This window comes from Tamandua tetradactyla, chromosome 17, assembly GCF_023851605.1.
Source record: "Tamandua tetradactyla isolate mTamTet1 chromosome 17, mTamTet1.pri, whole genome shotgun sequence".
Lineage (NCBI taxonomy): Eukaryota > Metazoa > Chordata > Mammalia > Pilosa > Myrmecophagidae > Tamandua > Tamandua tetradactyla.
The window spans coordinates 43543818-43561511 of record NC_135343.1 but is presented as its reverse complement, the minus strand read 5'-3'; the positions used below and the strand labels follow the sequence as shown (position 1 = coordinate 43561511).

Here is a 17694-nt window from a genome sequence, read left to right as displayed (position 1 = left end):
ATGAGGAGAGTAAATTGGTTGATCCAATTAAAATGATTAAGTAATTGAGACATAGCACTCAAATACGATTTCATTTACCTTTCTTTTGAATACAAAGATTAAACATCTTTTCAAATGTGTTTTGAACATTTTTATTTTTCTTTGAATCACTTACTCATGTCTTTTATACATTTTCCAATAGTATTTTTCCTATTAATTTGTAAAAGTTTGTTGACTATCATATATAATGCAGAGTAGCTCCCAGTGTGCCATTTGCTTTTCAGCTTTGTTTATTCAGATTTTTTCTGTCTGGAAGTTTTACATTTTTGGGTAGTCAAATTCATCCATTCCCTTATAGTGTTTTCTGCTGCTACATCATTGCCTAGAAAAAGCATACTTCCTTACCTCAAAATTATTAAACAAGTCACTCATTTTCTTTGAGTACTTTTTGCTATGTGTTTTCTTTTTAAATCTTTAAATTTTATCTTTAAGGTTATATCCTCTATTTATCAGGAATTTACTTTGATATGAAGAGGCTAGGATTGGCCCTGTTTTTTGTTCGTTTGGGTAGCTGATGGTCCCAAACCATTATTGAAGAAGGAGGAGGAGCAGTATCTTTCGACCTGTTTTCTCCTCCTCCAATTTGTAAGTGGCTTATACTTTGAGATATCATATCCTCACAGATAGTAAAGCTCCATTTTAGAAAATGGATTTGATGTTTGGACATAGTCAGAAGTCATTGTTTTGATAGCTGTGGGAATGAATATACTGGGTAAAGGAGTTTGGGATCAGAAAACTCACTGTGTGACTTATGAGACAGCTGTTCCTGCTGGTGCAACTCCTTGGCTAACTCTGGAGGCATCTCTGAAGTAGATCCTGACATGAGGACTGCTTTGAAGGGGCTATTGTTTGTTTGGGGTGATAAATTCTGTATTGTTCACAAAGCAGTAGGCTGAGCCCTCAATCGTGGGGTTTGTTCATATGAAACTTAACCCATAAAGGATAGGCTAAGCCTACTTAAAATTAGGCATAAGAGTCACTCCAGAGCCTCTTTTTTTTGTTCAGATGTGCCCTGTCTCTCTCAGCCAACACCACAAGCCAACTCACTGCCATTCCCCTGTCTATGTGGAACATGACTCCCAGGGGTGTGAATATTCCTGGTAACTTGGGACAGAAATCCTAGAATGAGCTGAAACTCAGCATCAAGGGATTGAGAAAACCTTTTCAACCAAAAATGGGAAGAGAGAAATGAGACAAAGTGTCAGTGGTTGTGCTGGTTTGAAAGGAAGTATGCCCCCTAAGAAAAGTCATGTTTTAATAAAAATCCCATTTCATAACGGTAGACTAATCCCTATTCAATACTGTATATTTGAAACTGTAATGAGATCATCTCCCTGGTTGATGTGATTTAGTTAAGAATGGTTGTTAAACCGGATTAGGGGATGACATGTCTCCACCCATTTGAGTGGGTCTTGATTAGTTTCTGAAGTCCTATAAAAGAGGAAATATTTTGGAGAATGAGATTCAGAGAGAGCAACACTACAAAGCAGAGAGTCCACCAGCCAGCGACCTTTGGAGATGAAGAAGGAAGTTGCCTCCTGGGGAGCTTCATGAAACAGGAAGCCAGGAGAGAAAGCTAGCAGATGACGCCGTGTTTGCCATGTGCCCTTCCAGCTGAGAGAAGCCCTGACTGTGTTTGTCATGTGCCTTGAGAGAGAAACCCTGAACTTCATCGGCCTTCTTGAACCAAGGTATCTTTCCCTAGATGCCATTGATTGGACATTTCTTTAGACTTGTTTTAATTGGAACATTTTCTCGGCCTTAGAACTGTAAACTAGCAACTCATTAAATTCCCCTTTTTAAAAGCCATTCCGTTTCTGGTATATTGCATTCCAGCAGCTAGCAAACTAGAACAGTGATTGAGAGATTTCAAACAGAGTTAGGAGGTTATCCTGGAGGTTATTATTATGCATTCTATAGATATCACCTTTTTAGTTAAGGTTTAAGGTGTAATGGAGAGGCTGGAGGAAAGTGCCTGAAAAATGTAGAGCTGTGTTCTAGTAGCCATGTTTCTTGAAGATGATTGTATAATGATATAGCTTTTGCAGTGTGACCGTGTGATCGTGAAAACCTTGTGTCTGATACTCCTTTTATCTACCCTATGGACAGATGAGTAAAACATAAGGATTAAAAATAAATAAATAATAGGGGGAACAAATGTTAAAATAAATTTATTAGATTGAAATACTAGTGATCAATGAAAGAGAGTGGTAAGGGGTATGGTATGTTTGAATTTTTTTGCTTTCTTTTTTTTTTCTGAATTGATGCAGGTGTTCTAAGAAATGATCATGATGATGAATATACAACTATGTGATGATATTGTGAGTTATTGATTATATATCAAGAACGGAATGATCATATGGTAAGAATGTTCATGTTTGTTGTTATGTTTAAAATAAATGAATAAATAAATGAATTTTGTGTTGTTCAAAAACAAAGTGACTATAGCAGGTGTTTCTTCACGCCAGCCGGAGAGTATTGATAAAGGTATAAATGGTGCTAAACTCCCTGTGTTCTAGTCTTGCCCTCATTAACTGTTTTGAGAACTCCAGTTTATCTTGACTCTAAACCAAGATGGAGGGAGGGTGATTCTTATATAACAGCACCCACATGTCCTATTGGCTGCTGCTACCTACCCTTATATAGGGCACAATATGTGCCAGGTATTGTTCTAAGCAATATATATTTATGAAATGGAGATGATAATAAAGGTACCTATCTCATAAGGAAAAGCTTAGGAAACGAAAATTATGGGAGAATCATAGGAGATTATAGGGGAATCATAAAGAGAGGCATATATATATATGCAGGTACCCTTAATATCATCTCCATTTCACAGATTAAAGAAGCTGAGACTCAGGTCATATACTTTGAGATCACTCTAGGCCGCTGCTCTGCTGACTATGCGCTGGCTCTGCAGCTCCCTTTGTGGTGGTTGTTGACTTACTACCATTACCATGGCTGCCAGCTTCTGGCAGTGCTGGAGCTGAGTTCCTAGAATGGCTACCCAGCTGGCCACTGCCTTACCCCATCCTTGCCTTCTCCTCACCCCAAAACAGAAACTTCTATGAGGAGGCTTCTGGCTATAGCCTGACCACTTAAGCAGGTCTTCTTTTTCCGTTCCACCCCTAAGGGAGGTGAAATTGGCTCTTATTTTTCCTTTCCATGCATTGTCACGGGGGTGTGGGTTACAAATGGGGGTAGTTTCCCCCCAACAGTTGTTTTATGCTTCACTATTCTGGCATCTTATGCTTCCTATAATTCTAGTTGGCAGACAAATCAAGTCTTGTGTTTGTGTTGGTGCTTTCAGGAGTTCACACATAGCATGGCTGTGAGCAGAGAAGGGGCAGCTTCATGGTCCACAGTGGCTCTCTCCCCTTCCGAAGGCAGTGGGGTCCCTGTGCTAGATGCAGGCATTATCTGAACCAGTTCATCTCCCTGAACAGCTCCTAGCCGGCCCACGGGCTTTCTGCTGACATCCCAGAAGAGATTTCTTCCCTCTGCATCCCATGGCTGGTTGTAAAGTCTTGCCTTTTTTCCAATATCCTTTGGATCCTGTTCTTATTTTCAGCTATATCACTGGCTTGTGACCTCCAGGAACACAGGTACTACGTCTGTTCTGTTTGTCACTATAACCTAGGACTGAGCAAAGGACAGGCAGTTGTTAGCACTTGGAGAAATGTTCGTTCAGTGAAGAAATGAATGTTGACCTTGAGTGAACCAGCTTGACTCTTGGTTTTTCTTGCTTCCTACCGAAGCTAGGAACCATATTAAGAACTTTAGAAAGCTAAATAGTAGACAAATTAAAGTGTTTCTCATGCTTTCACCCCACAATATGTATTTCAAAAAACGTTAAACTCAAAATAAGTGTTAGAAAATGCAGCAGAGTTCTGGTTTTTCCTTGGTGATTACTTTGATGCTTTTTTTTTTTTTGAAATAAATATAAAATTTGCAAACTCTCTGTTGTTCTTGCTGTCTCTGCTTTGCCAGTTTCCCCTGTCTGAACCAGCCCTTCTCTCATCCTGGATGCACATTTAATCTGCTTTACTCCATCTGCTGAAACTGCACACCGTTCTCTCCACTCCCCAGGGGTGTCTGAGATTTTTATCCTGGGCCTGTGCCCCTGGCTCCCTTGGGGTTTGCCAGGAAGGTCACATAGAACATGTATATTGATAAATAGTACCTCATAACAAGAAATCCCATGCCAAATTGTGACTTATAGTCAGCAGAACATGTTGCATCCGGTTATTATGCTTAGGACATTTTACTCTACTTATGTGAACCTGTATGTAGGAAGCCTAGAAATTTCCCTGTGATCCTCCTTCCTGGATCCTTTAGAGAGAAGTCAAGATGCAGATCCATTCAACCTCCTGTATTAATCTGGGCCTTGTTGAGACCATTTGAAGAAGTGAGGTGTGATGCTGGAAGTGAGGCCTCCCAAGACCCTGATCAAATCCTGTTGCTGTTTGATGTCAAAGAGTTTTAAAATAGTGTTGGAAACCTAAGAAAACACCATTGTAGCTTCCTGGCTAAAGAAGTGGTATGTGCTTGCTAAAGCAGGAAGGGATAGCCAAGGCTCCCCTAGTCGTATTCAGGACCTGTTGATTTGAGGTATGACAGTCAGCAACCTGAGCTGACAGTCTCTAGCTCTGATTGGTTTCTCATCTTCAGTGCAAAGAGTGGTAAGTGATATGGACTGTGCGCCCATGTTTGCATTGGTCTCCTATTCTGTAACATTTGAAATATCCAGAAGAGCCTTGTCATTATATGTCCTCCCTTTCATTTGAATTTCAAGTCTCCTTTTTAAAATGCAGAAACACCCCAAAGAGCTAATAAAGAAGCCAGTGGTATTGTTTACATTTTACTTAAATTCATCTCATCAGAATCGCTTTTCTTTTATGTTATTAGATCCGTCTTCCAAAGGATGGAAACTTTGATATGGTTAGGAAAGAGGAGAAGGATATGAGACTGAGGTTCGCATGGGGCCCTCAAGTAGAAGCCTTTAGCAGCCAGAGAATAGTGTGAGTGTGCCAGGGTGCATGATGAGCTAGATGGGAAAGAAGAGACACTCAACATCCTTGAGAGCCAGGCATGTATTAGATGCTTTTTATGTATTTTCTTATTTGTCATAATACACCCCTTCAAAGTATCATCCTTTTTTTATTTGCACATGGGTAAGCTGAAAGTCAAGTTATATAATGTGTCCAAGGTTACACAGCTAATAAGAGGCTGAGCTAGGATTTCTACTCAGCTCTGTCCAATCCCAAAACCCAAGTTGTTTTTACAGAGCTGTTCTGTCTCTGGTGAGATTTCGGAAAGAAAGGCAGGAGAAAGAAAAGAAGATGGGGAGAGGCCGCCTTTCTTTACCTCACAGTTTTGCTTGTTGAGACGCGTTTAGTCAGAGCATCCTGTTTATAGAATACTAGTTCTATATATAGAGATGCTGCCACAACATGTGTGGGAAAGACACCAATTGGCTGTAGGGAACGATTAAAAAATCTCTTGTTCTTTACCTTACAGTACAGCCCAAAGTGCCAAGATACCACTGGTAACTTGGTTTACTGCTTAAGTGGCCCCATACTATTCAAATAAAATCTGTTGATATGTCCCAAAGAGTGAGCTGTTACCTGAGCAGAGGTGAGGGTGTGGCAGGCCCTTACTGCATGTACTGGAGCTGGTGGCACCTGTTGTGTGACTATTACAGTGAATGATTACTGAGTAAACAAGGGGTGTATCTGTTTTGCTTTTCTGAGAGAGATCAGATGACAATGGGTGCTGGTACAGATCCAGAGGATCCTGGCCTCTGTGCTGGCAGAGGAGGGTAGCTTGAGGGTGTCAGGTGATGGAATCAGGAGAGAGAGAGCTGGTCTGTCAAGTGGTGAAATTTCAGGAGCACCAATAATGTGTCCTGTCCCTCGGAGACTTGGCTCCAATTAATTACTATTACTTGAATTCCTCAAGTGAAATTTCTTTCCTTTGACTTATTGAGACCTTAATAAAAATGTAGAGACTCTAGGAAGGGTTTGCTTGTGATCTGTCATATAAGTGGAAATGTGAATTTATTTATGAGATTCATTTCTGAGAACTAGATGAAGACAAGGATAGAGAGCTGTAGGGACAGGAAGGAGACACTACTGAGTTTTGAGTAAAGGCCCTGAAAAGAGAAGCTGAGATACTAAGTACTTCCTTTCCTCAGTTTTCTCTTAGAAAAAAACAAGCAGCTGAGGGTGCTGGGAATAGAAACTTTTGAACCAAGGTGGGGTGCTGGGGTAGTGAGATTTCCCACCAGTCTGCAGGGTTTGTGGGCATAACCTTGTTGTGTGGATAGCAGCTGATGGGCAGATAATAACAAGGAGTATAGGACCTTTGGGTCTGTGGTTTGTTATGATATCCTTAGACAAGACCATCACAGGTCTTAGAAAGGGGAAGATGCAGGATCCCGGAAATGATGCAAAACGGTGGCGCAAAACAGACCACCGATGACAACAAGGGTAGGGTACTTCCTCAGTGGCTGCTGGTCACAGACAATTTCTAGTCTGATTTCCCAATTAGCTATGCCAAGATAGGGCTTTACCAGAAAGCAAAATAAGCCATGTCAAAAGCAATGACTAAGCACTTGGGGGGTCCACAGAAAGGTGCAATTTCCCCCTACCCATAATATTGTGGAGCTGAAATTGCTTATCCAGAGCTGAAATAGCTGATCCAGAGCCCCTGTGAATCAGACCTACCGCTTTTTGGCCTGAGTTTTTCCAAAGACAGATAGGCTTCCTCATTGACTAATAAAAAGAATAAATCATCATTCGTCATTGCTTTCAGACTGCCTTTATGATCTGAATTTTCATAACCTTTCCTCCCTCAGGGAGTCTTTGACTAAGGAAATTCAAGTCTCACTGCCCTTTTCAGCTCCTCACAGATAGATTCTTGGATGCGCTTCACCCTCAGCCTCTCAACTTCTACTTACTTTCACCCTCAGCTTCTCAAATTCTACTTTGTCCACATCTCTATTCTAACTCCAGAGCATTTTTTTTTTTTAGGGATCCAGACTTTTGGCTTCATTTTAGGCCTTTGGGTTCTAATTTGTTTCTTTTGGTACATTTCCCTTGAGGGGTGTCCCAAGAATGGCCTCCACCTTCCAACCCCCAAAGTTTGACAGTGTCTGGACCTCCTTCTTTGCTGGAATCAGCACAACTCTGTGGGGGTTCTGGATGTACCACCAGCACTGGTTCCCTTGCCCCACTCTAGCCTCATACACAAGATTAGTGACATAGCTAGATTTTCTGATCACCAGGATTTTCAAGCCAGTGCCTCCAGCAGGCAAAAACTCCTGGGCACGTGTACTGTGCCCTGAGTGACAGCTTTCTGCATGTCAGTCTCTGCCTCTCTTCCATATCCCCTTTAATTTGATTTTTCTGAAGGAGAATAAAGCACTCTCCAGTTGCCCTGCCTGAATTCCCTAATCTCATTCAGGACTCTAATCCTGCTATCAGCCTCTCATCAGGGGCTCTGGCCTGTGCTTTCCAACCTTTTTCAGGCCAGGTCCCTTCTCTGATACTGGGGCCTTTTCTTTCATCCTAAGCTTCATTGGGTAGAACCCTACCCATGTACATGTCTCCTGGTTGTTGACCACCAGCTTTTCCCCTGAAATCTGCCCACTACTCTTTGGGCAACTCAAATGTCATACTGATCTGTCCAGTTGCCGTTCTGGAACACAGAGGGGCTCAGCTGAAAAAAAAAAAGCTTCATTTCTTTAGCCACATGAAGGATCTCTAGAGCCTCTCTGATAACTTCTTTTATAATATCTTCCCTCATTTGAAGACATTACTTATTTTAAATAGCATTTGTCTCTTCTCCTTATTGCTGTAATGATTTTGCTCTGAAGGATCTGTAAAGTAGGAGGATATTCCATGCAAGGATAACAACGTAAATATAGGCAGCAACCTACACAAAATGTATTGTGGACAATGAAAAATCTAGGCCAACTGGAAAGCAGAATTCTTGTTGGAGGGCAGAGCTCATATTACAGAGTTCAGATTCAGACTCCATATTACAAGGGGAAAGGATAGTGTTAGGGCAAATAATATAGGCTTACCTATTTAAAAAAAAGTTCTCTGTTACAATATAGAAAATTAAGTTCTAAGGAACTTAATTAAGGATTTTAACATAAAAAAATGAATGTGGGGAATGGTGAGACAGGGATAATTCAACTTCCTCATTTGGAGAATTCCTGATATTCTTGCAAGCAGTGGGGACAACCAAATCAATAGGGTGAGCCCTCAATCTTGGGGTTTGTTCATATGAAACTTATCCCCCCAAAGGATAGGCTAAGCCTACTTAAAATTAGGCTTAATTGTCATCCCCAGAGAACCTCTTTTGTTGCTCAGATGTGGCCTCTCTCTCTCAGCCAACATGGAAAGAAAACTCACTGCCCTCCCCCTCTCTACATGGGACGTTACTCTCAGGAGTGTAAACCTCCCTGGTAACATGGGACAGAAATCCTAGAATGAGCTGGGACTCAGCATCAAGGAATTGAGAAAAGCTTCTTGACCAAAAGGGGGATGAGAGAAATGAGACAAAGTGTCAGTGGCTGAGAGATTTCAAACAGAGTTGAGAGGTTATTCTGGAGGTTATTCTTATGCATTATATAGTATCCTGTTTTCAGTTTAAGGTATATTAGAGTGGCTAGAGGGAAGTGCCTGAAACTATAGAGCTGTGTTCCAGTAGCCATGTTTCTTGAAGATGATTGTATCATGATATAGCTTTTGCAGTGTGACTGTGAAAATCTTGAGTTTGATGCTCTTTTGATCTATGGTATGGACAGATGAGTAAAAGTTTTGGATAAAATAAATAGGTCTTGGGGTTTGTTCATATGAAACTCAACCCTGCAAAGGGTAGGTTAAGCCTACTTAAAATTAGGCCTAAGAGTTACCCCCAAAGAACCTCTTTTGTTGCTCAGATGTCACCTCTCTCAGCCAACACAAGCAAACTCACCACCCTCCTCCTCTCTTCATGGGACATGACTCCCAGGGGTATAAACATTCCTGGCAATGTGGGACAGAAATCCTAGAATGAGCTATGACTCAGCATCAAAGGATTGAGAAAACCTTCTACACCAAAAGGGTTAAGAGAGAAATGAGACAAAATGAAGTGTCAATGGCTGAGAGATTCCAAACAGAGTTAAGAAGTTATCCTGGAGGTTATTCTTACGCATTAAATAGATAGCACCTTTTTAGTTAAGATGTAATGGAGAGGCTGGAGAGAAGAGCCTGAAAATGTAGAGCTGTGTTCTAGTAGCCATGTTTCTTGAAGATGATTGTAAAATGATATAGCTTTCTCAGTGTGACTGTGTGATTGTGAAAACCTTGTGTCTGATGCTCCTTTTATCTACCTTATAGACAGGTGAGTAAAACATATGGATTAAAAATAAATAATAGGGGGAGCAAATGTTAAAATAAATTTATTAGATTGAAATGCTAGTGATCAATGAAAGAGAGGGATAAGGGGTATGGTATGTATGAATTTTTTTGTTTTTATTTTTTTTCTGAATTGATGCAAATGTTCTAAGAAAGGATCATGATGATGAATATACAACTATGTGATGATATTGTGAGTTATTGATTATATATCAAGAATGGAATGATCATATGGTAAGAATGTTTGTGTTTGTATGTTGTTATGTTTAAAATAAATAAATAAATAAATAAATAAATAAATAAATAAATAAATAAATAGGGCTAGAGAGCTTTGTTACAGTAGGACTAGGATGGATTTTCTTCGCCCTTGGATTTGAGAGCAAAAGATATGTCAGAAACTTACTTTAGCATATGTTACTTGATCGCTTTTGTCATTTAATTTTTGAAATTCTGTTTCCTCACTTGTAAAATAGGAAAAGTAGTAAATTATTACAGGTATTCCGCAAGGATTAAATGAGAGAAACACAAGCACCTAGCACAGTACCTGTATACTATAGCAGCCCGGATGTCTTTGAGGAGTAATGAGATGAGGAACATATGATAATCACTTTAGTTCCAGTAAAAGAGGAGACTCAAGAAGAGCATCAAATGGAACCAAGTACTGCTACTGCAGAAGTTAAACCAAAGAAATCTAGGAAAAGAGATAAAGTTCCTCTTCCTCTAACGAATGAGCAATCCAAAGCTTGCTCAAAAACTAAAGTACCAGCACTTCCCTTGCCAACCATTTTGCCTCTAATTATTAAGGTACACCGGGACACTTTGCGGAAGTGGTGCCAACATTTTAATTTGAGTACTGATGGCCCGAAAATAGAGGTTTATCTGAGACTCCAGCAACATGTTTACCCTGAGCAAAAAGAGGATATTCCTGACACACCGCGGAAGGCCAGGTCGGAGTCACATTCAAAGGATTGCAAGACAGTGACCAAGACAGGAAAAGGTCAGAAAAAGGAGAGAGAAGAAATGACTAAAAAAATTGAAGTGATAACTTCAGCTCAGGATGCAATGTTGGCATCATGGACAAGAATTGCTACAAGAGCACTTCAGCCTAAGATTGAGTTCATGTCCCGTACCTAACTTCTGTTGAGACCTTTTTGCTGCAAGCCTCAGGGGTCAGATGGTGTGTGGTCCATGGCAGAGTTCTCCCTGCAGACACAAAGGGTTGGGTTCACCTACAGTTCCATGCAGGGCAGGCCTGGGTGCCTGACACTCCCAAGAGGATGATCTCTCTTTTTCTGTTATCAGCCTGCACTTTTGCCTCTATAGATGTAGAAGACAATATGTTGTGCCCAGAACGTGTGAAGAGGAACGAGAAGTTAATGAAAAGATTAATTCTAATTGGGAAGGAGAAGTGATCTGCTTTGAACACACCACCATCTCTTTTTTTGGAAGGGCAACGTTTTAGTAAACAACAAATGATTGAAAGTCCATAGCTAAATTGACTTGCATCCCGATGATTAATGTGCTGTGTCCTAAACATCGTCAATGCTTCCTGCTTTTTTGAGTAAAAATGTGAATTTCTGGATTTTGAACTTTGGGTTTACCAAAAAGTGACTGCTGCAGCTGCTTTGTATGAATTGGGTTTAGGAAAAGGTTATCCTGTCCATGTCAATTAAAATGTTTCTCCATGTATTGGTTCCATAGAAATTACTGCTAGAGGAGAGTTCAAGTACAGAAAAGATAATCCGTAAATATTTTAACATTATGTGTAGCTATATAGAATATGTCTTTACTTTAAAAATTTTTATGCGTATATATCCACAATATTCAAAAAGTACTTGGATATATTGTGAAATATTTCTCATTGCAATATTGACATAGTTAGCCTTGTTCCATCATATTGTGTACAGTGAAATTTCTGCCCGTGCATTTGCTGTTAAATAAAATTCATACAAGTGGGGGAAAAAATAAGGTTCATTTCCTGGTGCCTGCCCATGCAAAAACAAAAAACAAAAACAGATAATAAGGTGAAAAAAAAATAAACGTACCAGGAATAATTAGACTTTTTTAGTATGGCACCAAAGAAATTGTAAAGGAAAAAGTGTACTGGATTAGCTTTAAAATAAAACAAACAAACCACAGAATAAACACCAGAAACAAAAATAAAAAATAGATGATATTTGTTTCCTGGTGCCTGCCTATGCAAAAAAAAAAAAAAAAGAGAAAAGTAGATGACAATTGGATAAAAATACAAAGAATTTTTTTTTTTGTTTGAAACATTAAAATAGTTTTATTTTGGTTAGGTCTCTAAGGAAAGTTGAAGGTTACTTAACTCACATTTCACAAGTGATATTTTTTTGTGGGTTTGTCGTAATGCCCTTTAATTATTTTTTTAAAATTTATTTATTAATTAAAAAATAAACAAAACATCAACATACATAGTCAGTAATTCACAATATCATCACTTAGTTGCATATTCATCATTTCTAAGAACATTTGCATTAATTCAGAAAAAGAAATAAAAAGACAATAGAAAAAGAAAGAAAATGAACACAGGAAAGAAAAAAAAAAGATTATACATACCATACTCCTTACCCCTCGCTTTCATTGATCACTAGCATTTCAAACTAAATTTATTTTAGCATTTGTTCCCCCTGTTATTTATTTTTATTCCATATGTTCCTCTCATCTGTTGACAAGGTAGATAAAAGGAGCATCAGACACAAGGTTTTCACAATGACAGTCACATTGTGTAAGCTATATCGTTATACAATCATCATCAAGAAACATGGCTACTGGAACACAGTTCTACATTTTCAGGCAGTTCTCTCCAGCCTCTCCATTACATCTTGGATAACAGGGTGATATCTACTTAATGCATAAGAATAACCTCCAGGATAACCTCTCGACTCTGTTTGGAATCTCTCAGCCATTGACACTTTGTCTCATTTCCCTCTTCCCCTTTTTGGTCGAGAAGGTTTTCTCAATCCCTTGATGCTGGGTCTTTGCTCATTCTAGAGTTTTTCTCAATCCCTTGATGCTGAATCTCAGCTCATTCTGGGATTTCTGTCCCACACTGCCAGGAAGATCCACACCCCTGGTAGTCATGTCCCACGTAGACGGTGGTGGGGGTGGTGGTGAGTCTGCTTGCTGTGTTGGCTGGAGAGAGAGACCACATCTGAGCAACAAAAGAGGTTCTCTTGGGAGTGACTTGTAGGCTTAATTTTAAGTAGGCTTGACCTATCCCCTGTGGGGTTAAGTTTCATATGAACAAACCCCAAGACTGGGGGCTCAGCCTATAGCTTTGGTTGTCCACACTGCTTGTGAGAATATCAAGAATTCAACTTGGGGGAGTTGAGTTTTCCCCGTTTTCACCATTCCCCGAAGGGGACTTTGCAGATACTTTCCCACTCACTGATCAGATCACTCTGGGATTCATCAGGGCATCACCTGGGCAAACCAACAAAATCTCATGTCCTACACAAAGTTCCATGTACTTAAGGTGTTCAATCAACTATCTACATAAGTTATATTAGGAGATGCACTAGTCAAAGTATAGATTTGTACCAAATAAACATTTTTTGCTTTAGTCTCACACATTAGTTGAAATTTTTAAATATTAAGTACCATCTATTTTCAGCACACTGCAGTAATGACATTCTTTTGTTCTTCCTCATGCAAAAACATTTTTTAAATTTGTACATTTAGTCACTATCATTATACACTCTAGGCATTCCTAGATTACACCATCTCAATCTTTATCATCTATCTTTCTCTGTGATTTCATTTATGCCCCAGCCCTCCTCCCTCTATCATTCTCATATGCAGCTTCATTCAGTGTTTTAACATAATTGTATTACAGTTAGGTAGTATTGTGCTGTCCATTTCTGAGTTTTTATGTTCAGTCCTGTTGCACAATCTGTATCCCTTCAGCTCCAGTTACCCAATATCTTACCCTATTTCTATCTCCTGATGGTCTCTGTTACCGAGGAAATATTCCAAGTTTATTCACTAATGTTAGTTCATATCAGTGAGACCATACAATATTTGTCCTTTTGTTTCTGGCTAATCACACTTAGCATAATGTCCTTAAGGTCCATTCATGTTGTTACATACTTCATAACTTTATTCTGTCTTATAGCTGCATAATATTCCATCTTATGTAAATGTCACAGTTTGTTTAGCCAACTGTCTGTTGATGGACATTTTGGCTGTTTCCATCTCTTGGTAATTGTTAATAATGCTGCTATAAACATTGGTGTGTAAATGTCCATTTGTGTCCTTGGCCTCGTGTCCTTTGAGTAGAGACAGCATATAGATGGGTCCTGTTTTTTAATCCATTCTGCCAGACTGTGTCTTTTGAGTGGAGAGTTTAATCCATTAACATTCAGTGTTATTACTGCATGGATAGTACTTTCTTCTACTATTTTGCCTTCTGGATTTTATATGTCATATCTAATTTTCCTTCTTTTTACCTTTACTCATAAGTCTTCCTTTCTACACTCTTCTCCACGCCTCTCTCTTCTGTCTTCGTATCTGTCTCTAGCGTTCCCTTTAGTATTTCTTGCAGAGCTGGTCTCTTGGTCAGAAATTCTCTCAGTGATTTTTTTGTCTGAAAATGTTTTAATTTCTCCCTCATTTTTGAAGGACAATTTTGCTGGATATAGAATTCTTGGTTGGCAGTTTTTCTCTTTTAATAATTTAAATATATTATCCCACTGTCTTCTCACCTCCATGGTTTCTGCTGAGAGATCTGCGCATAGTCTTATTGGGCTTCCCTTGTATGTGATGGATTGCTTTTCTCTTGCTGCTTTCAAGATCCTCTCTTTCTCTTTGACCTCTGACATTCTGATTATTAAATGTCTTGGAGTATGTCTATTTGGCTCTATTCTCTTTGGGGTACACTGTACTTCTTGGATCTGTAATTTTAAGTCTTTCATAAGAGTTGGGAAATTTTCAGTGATAATTTCCTCCATTAATTTTTCTCCTCCTTTTCCCTTCTCTTCTCCTTCTGGGAGAACCCACAACACGTATATTCGTGCGCTTCATATTGTCTTTCAATTCCCTGAGTCCCTGCTCATATTTTTCCATTTTTTTCCCTATAGTTTCTGTTTCTTGTCGGATTTCAGACGTTCTGTCCTCCAGTTCAGAAATCCTATTATGTTCTGTCTCTCGAAATCTACCATTGTAGGTTTCCATTATTTTTTTCATCTCTTCTACTATGTCTTTCATTCCCATAAGTTCTGTGATTTGTTTTTTCAGACTTTCAGTTTCTTCTTTTTGTTCTTTCCTTGCCTTCTTTATATCCTCCCTCAATTCATTGATTTGGTTTTTGATGAGGTTTTCCATGTCTGTTCGTACATTCTGAATTAATTGTTTCAGCTCCTGTATGTCATTTGAATTGTTGGTTTGTTCCTTTGACTGGGCCATATCTTCAGTTTTCCTAGTGTGATTTGTTATTTTTTGCTGGTGTCTAGGCATTTAATTACCTTAATTAGTTTATTCTGGAGATTGCTTTCACTTCTTTTATCTAGGGTTTTCTTGCTGGATGAATTTGTTGTCTGTTCTTTGACATTCTGTTCAGCTTTATCTGGACCTTTAGCTTAAGCTTTGTTTAACAAAGGAGAATTTTTCAGTTCTTGTTTTCTTGTTTCTTGCCCTGCTTGTGTGGTGCCTTTCCCCCCACACACAGTTAGGAGGGTCTACTTAGATATTATAGACCCCAACCAGATTTTCCCAGACCAAACTGTCCTCCTATCAGGAGGAGTCACCTGCATCGGTTTTCCCTGAGGGTGAGACCCAGCCGGTTGAAAGACTTTCCTGTGAAGTTTCTGGACTCTGTTTTTCTTATCCTGCCCAGTATGTGGCGCTTGTTTGACTGCAGGTCCCACCAGCATAAGATGATGCGGTACCTTTAACTTTGGCAGACTCTCCCTGCTGGGGGCATGGTGGAGACAGAGGAGAGGTTGTAGGCTGGTTTTAATGGCTTCAAATTACCAAGGCCTGGTGTCTGAATTCCTTGATGGAGGAATTCCACCTGGGTGGGGCTTCACCCCTCCCCTGGGGAAGGCACAAGCTCCAGATAAGCCCCCAAAAGAGCTCACTTCTGCCTATGCCTGGGGCAGCTGCAGCCTGAAAAGTCCTGCCGCTATATCCAGAGGCAGTCAAGCCTTTATAGATACACAGCCACAAAAACCTCTGTTTCCTTATTTTTCCCCCCCTTTTTTTGTCAGTCCTGCCCCCTTGGTGCCGGGGCAAAAATGATCAACCTCTGCTTTGATCAGGTTCACCTAAGCTGGGGGCCTATTTTTAGTAGTCAGAATTTGTTAATTAGTTCCACAATTGTGTTTGATTGTGCCTAGTCCCTGCTGCTGGTAAAGTCCTTTCCTTTCCCCTCTGGGAAGCGGCCTGTGGGGGAGGGGTGCTGGCCGCCGCAGCCTTGGGAACTCACGGTTCTGGGGGGTGCTCGCAGCCGGTCCAGCTGGTCCAGACTGGGGTACGCTGTGTGTCTGGTCACTGACGTGGCCCCGGGAGCTGTTCTGTACTGTTTCTTGTTCTTTAGTAGCTGTTCTGGAGGACGAACTATAAAATGCGCATGTTGTTAAGCCACCATCTTGACCTGGAACCAAATGATTTTTGGTTAAAAAGAATTTTCAAAGTATCTAATGTGCATCCAGCTCTTACAAATCAGTAGGAAAAAGCAAGTACCCCAAAAAGAAAATGAGTCAAAGTCATAGAAGAATAAATACAAGTGAGCAATAAAGCATATGGAAAAAAGGCTGCTTCGCTTATAATCCAGAAGCATAGACTGTTAGGTTGACAGATATTTAAAAGAAGAAAACATTTATTCCTGGTGAGGGCTTGAGGAAACAGAAACTCATGCTCTGTTGCTGTTAGTGTAAATCAGTACAACCTTTCTCAAGTCCAGTTTGGCAATATGTATCAAAATTTAAAGTATTTACACTCTTATACCAGCAATTTCATTTGTAAGTATTTATCCCAAAGGCAAATGTACAAAGATGTATGTAATGAGGATATTTGTTTTTACAGAGTTCATAAACTAACTAAATGGCCTTTAGTAGGGAATTGGTTGAATAAATCATGGCATATCCATACAATGATAAATGAAGTAGGTCTATAACTACTGACATGGGAAGATGGCTACAATATGTATATGAAAAAATATATAGGATATAAACCTATTTGATTTTTAACAAATATAGCCATAGCTATATGTATATATTTTTAAAATCATAATAGTGTTAACAGAGGTTATCTTTTCTGATTCAGAAACACAACAGTAAAGTGCCCTAAAAAAAAAAAAAACACAATAGATCCTTACTTGAGGGTAGTAGTAGGTTGAAATAAAAGTTACTTTACCTTGCTGAGTCAGGGAATGAGGAGCCATAAAGGCTGTTGAGCAGATAGTAGTGATAAAAGTAGTCAAAGAAGATTTTATGCCATGGGTGGTTGAACTGAATGAAGCAGAAAATGAGGTTAGAGAAACCAGTTAGGAAGCTATAATGGTAGTACAGACCTAAAATAATAAGGCTTAAACTGGAGTGAACAAAGGGATTATAAGGAAAAGGACCAATCTGAAAGAAAATTAATGTAAGAAACTACTGGTTGGGTATGTCTATCCAGCTGGAGGAGGAGAAAGAAGAAAGAGTAACAAGTCACTGGTGTTTCTTATGAAATTAGAAAATTACTCCTCTGACAGGAATGGGGTAACTGGAGAGGAACCCAGTCTTTTAGAAGGGGAGACTAATTTGTTTTGTGGAGTTGAGTTTGAGGGGCTTGTGGTAAGTCCAAAAGGAATTGTTCCAGAATTGGCACTCTTGAGAGGCTTGGGAAGGGGTGATGGTATCTTGGTTTTCTCTCCCTACTGGCAGTCTCAACAGACCCTGGGGAGGGAACTGTGGTAGTGGCCTCACCTGCACCCTAAAAGCAGAGCTCAGGAAAAGGTAGAAGTGGGTAGAGGTCATCATAATAAGAGAATAATTACAACATTTAGAAGTTACTTTACTGAAAAAAAAAATCCTTCAATTGTTTACGAGGTGCCATCATATACAGTGACTTAGCTAACACCATCCCAAATACTTTGTATTATTATTTTACCCCTTTTTATGGACACTGAAGCTAAATTTGAGTAGAATTATTTCTCAAATTCAGGTTGTCAGTCCTCAAATTCCATTTCTTCACTCTTTGTCCCTTGCAGATTAATTTTCCAAGGAGGAAAGGACTAGAG

The 17694-nt window shown here is 39.6% G+C and overlaps 1 long non-coding RNA gene and 1 pseudogene across 13 annotated transcripts in view; both read left to right on the top strand.

The window, feature by feature from the left end:
• Nucleotides 1-17694, top strand: part of LOC143660963 (uncharacterized) — a 56935-nt gene that overhangs the window by 24342 nt on the left and 14899 nt on the right. Inside the window, exon 6 of one of the 13 annotated variants that reach the window (XR_013164353.1) lies at nt 1654-1730. The exons of 11 other annotated variants lie outside the window; for them this stretch is intronic. This is a non-coding gene — a long non-coding RNA (uncharacterized LOC143660963). Of the gene's footprint in view, nt 1-1445; nt 1731-17694 lie in introns of all 13 variants that reach the window. One more of the 13 variants, XR_013164350.1, reaches the window with a different exon arrangement.
• Nucleotides 6485-11673, top strand: LOC143661683 (developmental pluripotency-associated protein 2 pseudogene; annotated as a pseudogene).